General features: G+C 45.2%; 1 protein-coding gene and 1 long non-coding RNA gene across 3 annotated transcripts in view; one reads left to right on the forward strand and one right to left on the reverse strand.

Annotated features, from left to right (window-relative positions):
• Nucleotides 1–9,078, forward strand: part of camkvl (CaM kinase-like vesicle-associated, like) — a 46,228-nt gene that overhangs the window by 25,319 nt on the left and 11,831 nt on the right. The window lies entirely within an intron of this gene.
• LOC121714083 overlaps nt 562–9,078 on the reverse strand; it is an 11,303-nt gene continuing 2,786 nt past the window's right edge. Inside the window, exons 2-3 of the long non-coding RNA XR_006033022.1 lie at nt 7,796–7,804; nt 562–685 (exon numbers count right to left, since the gene is read on the reverse strand). This is a non-coding gene — a long non-coding RNA (uncharacterized LOC121714083). The remainder of the gene's footprint in view (nt 686–7,795; nt 7,805–9,078) is intronic.

Below are 9,078 nucleotides of genomic sequence, written 5' to 3' on the forward strand. Positions count from 1 at the left end.
CATTTCCTCCGCTACCATTTTCCTCTTTTCTCCTGCAGAAGCCTTACTCCACAAGGGTTTACTTACACCCACCCCTAGACCCCCCCGCCCGTGCTGCACATGGCCCATTATATCCCTATGCTTCAATGCTGATTGAGCTTGCTTAACTGCCTGCTCTGGGTTCCACTTCCTCCCTGCAGTGTGGGTGCAACTTTCCTCACCACTGGGTCCTTGGACTGAGTAAGAGTCATTTCCAATCTAGCCTTAGCACACTTAAATTCCTCTGTCAGACTAGATATTGGCAACTCTATACAATACCCTTCCCATACAAGGCTACACTGCTTAAGCAGCGTGGGACTCCGAGCCATTTTCTGACAAAGGAGTTGATCATTTTTTCCAACCTCTCTACCTTTGACAGAGGAACTTCATAAACTGTCAATGACCACATTAGCCGAGGCAACAAACCAAACTGCAAAAACCACAGCTTGAGCTTACCTGGCAGCCCTGACTAAGTTTATCTATCTTCTGCTGGCGCCTAGATTTGACTACCTCATGTTGCCGTTTTGTCCTTATCTCAATAGTCCCAAATCTTTCCTTACCATAACAAATAATAATACATAATAAATAATGTCTCCCATTTTCTCTAATTTGCTTTCAGCCGTCCCCTTGAGCTGACCCAGGATACTGACCAAATCACTATTAACATCTTCCTACATTCTGCTGCACCTGGCCATCTAACCCCAGGCCTATGACCATTAATCTTCTCCCTCCTTGGCTGACTGGCCTCTCTTTCTGCCTCAGTGCTAGAACTTTCCTCAACAACAGGGGTACTGATGTCCTGCGAACTGTGGGTTTCTTCCTGTCGCTGAACTTCAACCGACTGACTTGATGCACTTCTTAAGAAATGGCTATCAATGCGGGGACCCTGTGTTCCCTCTACCAAGCACTTCTTTTTTCCTTGATGAATTTTCAGGCCCTTTAGACTTGTAACATTCTGCCAACCATACACACACATCTGCAGCTTTTTCTCAGTTTTCTCTGAACTAGTGGCTTCCACAAACATGTTTTCCTTACTCATAATCAAATTCGTTCCAGGGTCAGTAACCATGTCTATCACAAGTGAGTCATCTTCTGCCCCTGCTCTCGCTGACTCTAGGGGTATTTTTTTATTATGTTTTACTGTATTTAGTAGGGTGCAGCCCATAGCTTAGTGAAGCCTGGGCTACTGCCACAATGAGCTGCTAACCCATTGTAGTCCCGGCGGGGTTTCCTCCTGTCACTTGTATACTATACTTGTATACTGTACTATATGTCTGAAATATATGTATGTATGTTTATATACCAGTGTGACAAATGTAACCTTTGCTTGCTTATAGGTATACTATACATGGATGGCCTCATTTATCACAAGCGCTCACAGGCTCTGCCAGGTCTTGTCATGCAGTAGCACAGCTCATTGAGCTGCAGTGGTTTAATATGTCATGTGCGATTGGCATGTAGCACCTTTCCCCCAGTCTATTTATGCAACAGATTTATATAAGAACTCCTGCGAGTCCTTACATCTCACCGTGCGTCTGAGGCTCTTGCCTCACGAGAAAAGATTGATTTCTGCTTCGTGCTTCTCTCAGCCCATCTCAGCTTTGTTGCACTGACGCTTAACGGCCAAAGGTCACATACACAAGGGTTTAATAAAGCTATCTTTACTGGTTTCTCATTGAAGGGTGTGTGTGTGTGTGTCTGTGTCTGTGTGTGTGTGTGTGTGTGTGTGTGTGTGTGTGTGTGTGTGTGTGTGTGTGTGTGTGTGCGCGTGTGTGTGTGTGTGTGTGTGTGTGTGTGTGTGTGTGTGTGTGTGTGTGTGTGTGTGTGTGTGTTTGTGCATACATGTATGTGCTTGTGTGTCTGTGTGTGTCTGCGTGTGTAGATTTGGATATATAAGTGACTCCTGGCCTGCAGAGATAGCAGTAGAATGTGCTCATGCTGTGTAACTCCCATGTAATAACTTTCCACAAATGTAATAAACCACAAAAGTAATACAAATCTGCATTTTTAAACATGATAATCCCACAAATGTAATAATTTCCCACAATGAATAACTTGCCTGCCCCAAAGTAATAACTAATTTTGTCCAGTATTCACAAATAATTGTCCAAATGATCTTCAGATCAAATTCAGTATCAGATTTTATTCGGTTAGCTTATTGATCTATGACCCTGCTTATCCATCACAAGTACAAAACCTTCCACATTTATTGACATCTCTGGTAAAGTTGACCAATATCATTTTTTGCCAATTCATCTTAGTCTCACAATAAAAACAATGAGGAAAAAATCCTCATAAAGAAATGAATATCCTTAACAAAAAACACATGGGCTGCATTAGCACCCCTTATTACTTTGTAAAGTCTCCCTCTGCCAATGAAACAGCTCTTTATCTTCGGCTGTTGCTGCTCTCGTTCACTGGGTGTCTGACTAGAATCACTGAGTTACATATTTTCAATCTGTCTTTGAATTATACCTTATACCTGTCTTTGAATTACCTATACATTCTATTTCATGTACTTTTTAAAGTATCTTTTAAACTACCTTCATTACTGCCCTAGCTTTTATTTAGCATTATGTTTTGCTTTTGTTTGTGTAAAGCATATTGAATATTGAATTACTGTATATGAGATGCGCTATTAAAATAAGCTTGCCTTGTCTAACTGCACACAGCTGTACCAGCTGGCTACCATGACAACAGCAAGGGATTTTACACCATTCCTCTTCGCAAAATATCTCCAGATCATCCAGATTCTTAGGGTTGGGGGGCCTCATCACTCTCGTGCATTTTGACCACATGCATTCTCCTCTTCAGCTTGCTCCACTGGTTTTCTATGGACCCGATCAGGAGACTAAACCATATATTTCCTCTCAAATGTTACTGGTAGTATACGACCTCAAATCATACCACGAAAAATGCCTAGGTGGTCGTACAACATATACATAAATATGAACATATATAGCCTACTCTGCCTGTTGCACACATACAATACAGTTAGAGTTTCAGAAAAGCTAGATTTTGTGGAATCCTGCTGTCATGGATGGTCACACACTAACAGATCCATTCCCTCTGCAGAGATTCACTGGGCAAATCTGTCATAATAGCAATTCAAAGGGATAATAGCTTTTAAAGAGAATGGGAGTTGGCCCTGTCATTAGTTTGTTGTCTATTTCACCCGAAACACAGCCATAATTAATTACAAAAATATATATATTAAGTACAGCCATTTTGATCCATGCGTCTGGTTAGTCATTTCTGCAGTTGTTTAATGAGCGGAAATGGGGTCCAGACACACTCTATATGAACTTCAACCATGCACTTCAAACTAAGAGCTTAGATTGATAAAATAGGGTCCAAGGACATCAAATTCCCATGGTAACTTGCCTTCTAGCCCCCTAGCTGCTTGCATCTATGTTTATCAACAGAGTACACTATTACATATTATGCTCTGCCAACCTTCAAAATTGGTCAAGGTCAAAATTAAGAAGGCATACAATGACCCCACAATTATTGCCACTCCTGGTAAAGATAGGTAAAGAGGGTTATAATACATATACACCTCATCTTTTGAGGGGACCAAACAGAGTTACCATGGGAACTTGGTGACATTGTTATTAAAGGCAAGGCTGTGAACACTCACAAGTTTCATGTAATGAGTTTACTGGCTGTTTAGTGGCTTTGTCACCTAATTCAATTGGCTGTGATCGACAACACTTTGACAAATCAAACAACATATTGGCCTAATGATTGGTCCATTGGACCATTATGTAAAGATCAATCATTACATTTGTGGATAGTTAGTTATCACATTTGTATTAGACAAAAGTCATTACATTTGTAGGAAATCATTATGTTTGTGGGTGTGATTATTATATTTAGAAAGTGCAGATCTTTATTATGTTTCTGGTTCATTACATTTGTGGAAAGTTATTACGTTTGTGAGTGCTACATGCCACGTTTCTGTAGGCTATTATGGTCAGGGTTGCACAGGCAGACGCCCCTAGAGATCTCATTTAGGCCAAGCCTCACACTCAAACTGGGACATCAGCAATCACACCAAAGGGACAGGGATTTACGCAGGGCCTCAGAAGAGCCACAGAGAGATGGAGGCAGGGGCCCCTGAGAAGCCCCTGATGGCTGCTCAGGATGAGACAGAGAGAGAAGATGGCTCACAGCTGAGGTGTGATTTGGTGTGTGTGTGTGTGTTTGTGTGTGATTTTATTTCTCTAACCAAACACAGTGTGCTGTATTTACAGGGATATCCTTTCTTCAGCGTATCCGTCCTGCTTTAGAGGCATCTTGATTCCTTTCCCCCAGTAACCAGGCTCTAGTTGGGAGCAGGCTGTAGTTCTAGTTTACAGGGACATAATTTCCATCGTATGGCCATTGTCCTTTGGGGGACTTTCTTATTGGTAGTGAAATTTCCAATATATTTTTATTCAATTTCCCTCTATTTATCTGCCATCCTCTGCATGCCTCTGGACAACACAGCTGGGAAACGCAGCCTCAACTCTGGAAGCTATGCAGGCTTTCCAAATGTGATGAATTTTCATTGCAGCAACAAGAAAAATGTCCCTCTTAAGCAAGAGAGTGCCTGTGATTTCTAGCCCATAATTGCACACAGTCATAGCAGTGATGAAGGATGCTGTCTTGTGAGCAATGAGGAGATTACTGATTATAATTGGGTGAAGCTTGTACACATGCAGTAAGCTGACAAAAAGCCTGCAAAGAAAGACAGAGTGTTTTTATTGACCTCTTGTGTTTGTGTGTGTGTGTGCATGTATGCTTCTGTGTGTGTGTTTGTGTGTGTGTGTGTGTGTGTGTGTGTGTGTGTGTGTGTGTGTGTGTGCATGTGTTCTAATTTTTTTCTCTCCTATGCATGTGCGTGTGTGTGTGTGTGTTCATTCTTATGCCTTTCCCTTGTGTGTGTGTGTGTGTGTGTGTGTGTGTGTGTGTGCATGTGCGCATTTGTGTATGTGTGTGGGTGGGTGTGTTATGTGTGTGAATTCATTTTTATGTCTCTTCTTCAGGGCCTGTGTGAGTGTGTGTGTGTAAGTGTGTGTTCGATGTGCATCCATGTCCTCGGGTGTGTCTCAGCATCTGGCTGATTATAGCAGCCTACTTTGAAATTTCCTCTGAAATTTGTACTACATGCATTATTTACAATTAGAGTTAATATGACAAGAGCATGACCCTAGCCTAATGGCAGAATGAAATCCCTAATTTCCTAAGCGCATCTGTATTCTGTGTGGACACAGATCACCCCCATCTCAGAGCTATTTCTACCCCATGTTAATTACTCTGCCCTGTCTGAGCCAACAAACACACTCTATTAGAATGTGTTGCATAGAAAGTATCACTTATTGCCATTGGAGAGAAACGTCTGCATTTCTCGCCCTGTGGTAGAGAAAAGCAGTTGGTCATTAAAACTATGGCAAAACACTTATGATTTATTTATCTTCATGATTTTTTAAACACCGGCTTACCTCCCACTTGGTCATCAGCGTTTTTTAACCTGAATTTTAAAGTAGAAGTTGTAGCCATTTCTAGCAGTTTCCTTCTATCTTCTACTGTCTACACAGCCCCAGGGAGCTCTCCTTTATCCTGCAGGCTGTCTTAACTTTGTGGGCCCGTGTGCGTGCAAGTGGAACAGAGCACCTTTGTCTTAAACCAATCGAGCGGCTGGTGCGTCATGGCGAAGCCTCCTAACGGCGTCTGGGAGAGCGTGCGTGTGTTTGACCACGTCTCTGGACCACTAAGGCCTCAGAGAGAGAAAGAGAGAGAGAGAAAGATGGAAAGAGAGAGAGAGAGAGAGAGAGAGAGAGATGGAGGGAGAGAGGGTGAGGGAGCGGCATTGATTGAGCGTTGGCCTCCCATTGCCCCTCCTGCCTGGAAGCTGTCCCTTCACATCAGTGCCAGGTTTGTCAGTCTCCTCCCTGGGCGCTGGGAGCCTGAAAGAGCAGCATGGCTCTTCTCCTCAACCCCCAAGATCTTCCTGGCATCCAGCTGCTCTCTCTCACTCTGTATCTGTTTGTCTTTCCCTTCATTCTCTCGCTCTCAAGCCTTCTGTCTTTTTCATTCTGTCTGTCATCTCTCTGTCTGTTTTCTCTTTCTCTTTCTGTCACTCTGTATTTACCTCTTTTCTCTCTTTCTTTTCTCTCTTTTCTCTCTCTCTCATGCTCTCGTCCCTTCTCTCTTTTCTCTCTCTCTCATGCTCTCGTCCCTTCTCTCTTTTCTCTCTCTCTCTCATGCTCTCGTCCCTTCTCTCTTTTCTCTCTCTCTCTCATGCTCTCGTCCCTTCTCTCTTTTCTCTCTCTCTCTCATGCTCTCGTCCCTTCTGTCTTTTCTCTCTCATTCTTTCTTCTCTCTCTCTGTCTCTCTCTTTTTCCTTCGAATTCTCTCTCTATCCTCTCTTTCCCATTATCTTGGTTTCTCTCACCTATCTCCACATCCTTTGACCCCTCCCGCTCCTCTCTCTCTCTCTCTCTCTCTCTCTCTCTCTCTTTCTCTCTCTCTCTGTCCCAGCAGCTGTGGTGTGGCTCCAAAGAGCTGAGCTTTAGCAGCTCATCCTTCCTGTTGGGGCGAAGCCAAAGGCCTCCAGAGGTGTCCATTGCCCCCCACAGCCTGTCGCAGCGTCACAGACACCGGCTGGAGCCTGCCCTGCCACCCACATCTGTCCTGCAGGCACCCCAGCTGTGCTAGAAGCATTACTGCAAAGTGCCACAGGGAACAGTGTCAAGGGACAATGATCCTTCTCTTGGTCTTATTGAGGTGCCGTAACCAAAAGAACGCCCGCGCGTCTACTACACAGAACCTGCTGCTCTAACCGCATTGTGCCGAAGGAGGTTGAGGGTTTAGATTGGAGACCTTGCCACAGCTGAGCCTCAATGTGGTTACCTGCAACAGATTGCGTGAGTACGGTACTTGTTGTGGAGCTGGTCCGCGTTCAGAATGAGCGTGTGCAAGAGCGGTGGACGACAGGAACGGAGCGGAGGGGCCAAGTGCGGCGCACGGCTGAGTTAAAATGTGATCTATGAGTGGCGCTCCACATCCCCCCGGTGGGATTTGCGCTTGTGTTTAATGTCTGTGTCTCCTGGGGTGAAGATTCATTGCTTTAATAAGAGCCTCATCCTCTGACAAAAGAGGGAGAGTGGAGAGTAACAGAGAGCAGGGAAGAGGGAGGGAGAGAAAGCATATCTTCTCTTATGGAAGCTTCTGAGGAAGGACGAATGGTCTTTGCATCATCCCCACTTCTTCTCCCCATGGTGGACCTCATGCTTGGCAGGCTGTAGCACTGTTGCCAGGCATGCTGTTACATTAATGCTAATGTAAGTGGATGAGGAAGCAAGGAAGAAAGAAATAGCACAGGGTGAGAGAGGGACAGAGACAGAGCCCAGCATCTAGCGCTCCATATAAATATGCATGCAATTAAATCATCTGCACTTAAGTGGAGTGCATCTATAATATTTATCCCATGTGTATGTATGGTGCTCATGAAATAAATGACTGATAAACCCATAGCTGAGTCCAGGAATTGTACATCAGCCATTTTCCATACCAGTGTGTGAGTATTACAATATAGTTGAGTATTACAACAATATAATAGATAGTAGATTGTTTTGTTTTTCATTCAAACGTAGCTTTTTTTCTAGCTATTTCAATGATGCTATTAATGGAGCAGTGGCATGTGATGACGATGATGATGATGATGATGATGAGGCAGGACATGTGAAGAGGAAGGCATCTATAGGAATGTTTGCACCTGCGTCTGCCGCACAGGGCCGTGCTTCACCCCGCCACGCGGTACTGCGGCACTGTGTGGCACGGTGGCATGCATCTGACACTAATGAGTGGCGCTGCCAGCTCCAATCAGCCATCATGTCATCCACGAGCGTGTTGTCACATGCATGCCACACAACAGGGACACTGCCAGGCCTGTTATTGTGTGTGTGTGTGTGTGTGTGTGTGTGTGTGTGTGTGTGTGTGTGTCCATAGGGTGTGCTGGCACATCGCTGGCATGCATGTTGTCGTTTGGAGGGGATTGTCATACCTTTAGCATATTCCCTGCATCTGGCTTTACACGAGTGTGAATAAGCTCGGTGTCAACATGGCTCAGCTGTCCCCTCTAAATGCGAGGAGAGGAGAGCAGCCCATGGCGCAGGCAGAAACAGCAAAGGGGCCACTGCTGCTGCCGTTGATGTTTTCATCCTGCCATGCAGCGCTCGGCTGTCTGCTGTCTGAGGTTTGCTCGCTCCCTTGCCTCGTTCACCCTCACCCACCCGCGGGGCACAGCAGTGATTAGGATGAAAGAATGATGTTCAAACATGTGTGGTCATGTTCTGAGAATTTTCATATTTCACTTTTTTTGTTGGATCTTTCTTCATTGTCCACACATTGAGTCGGGTGTGTGGTGCGAAGGGTCAGCCTGGTGTTAGTCGAGGCTCTCTCCATGGAAACACAGCTGTCTAGCCGTACTCTCAAGACTTCAATCCCAGCAATTGGTGATGTGAGCGAGGAGCTGTCTGTCTTTGATGGGTTTCAAACACACTTAAAGGACCATCACGTTAAAAAGGAAAAACAAAAAAAAGAAAAGAAGTTTTTATGTCCCAGAAAGTCCACCACCAGCCAGCTAGCGAGCCAATCGGCTGGCCAGCCGGCCACTGATGGCCCCTTAAACCTCAAAGCACAGCAGTGATCCTTTATTCTCCCAGCTCTGTGAAAATATAGTTACGTAACGTTTTCAAATGGCTCTCTCTTGCCCTTCCCATCATCATTTTACCCACACCACCACCACCCCCAATCCCAGCCACCCCTCCAAGCATGCCACCACCCAACCCAGCCCAGGCCTAGCATCAGCCTCCGCCCCACCCTCCTCTCCTCTCTCGGATCTATGGGAGATTAAGGATTAGGGGCAGGATTGGGATTACACAGCCAGCGGCAGCAGCACAGGGTTCACAGCAGGCTTGCTCACAACCCCACCCCATCACACCCCAACCCAATCCCACCCCACAGCTCCCCCTGCCCTGCCCACCCTCTCCCTGGAGATCATCATGTTGATTC

The sequence above is a fragment of the Alosa sapidissima genome, chromosome 7 (genome assembly GCF_018492685.1).
Source record: "Alosa sapidissima isolate fAloSap1 chromosome 7, fAloSap1.pri, whole genome shotgun sequence".
Lineage (NCBI taxonomy): Eukaryota > Metazoa > Chordata > Actinopteri > Clupeiformes > Clupeidae > Alosa > Alosa sapidissima.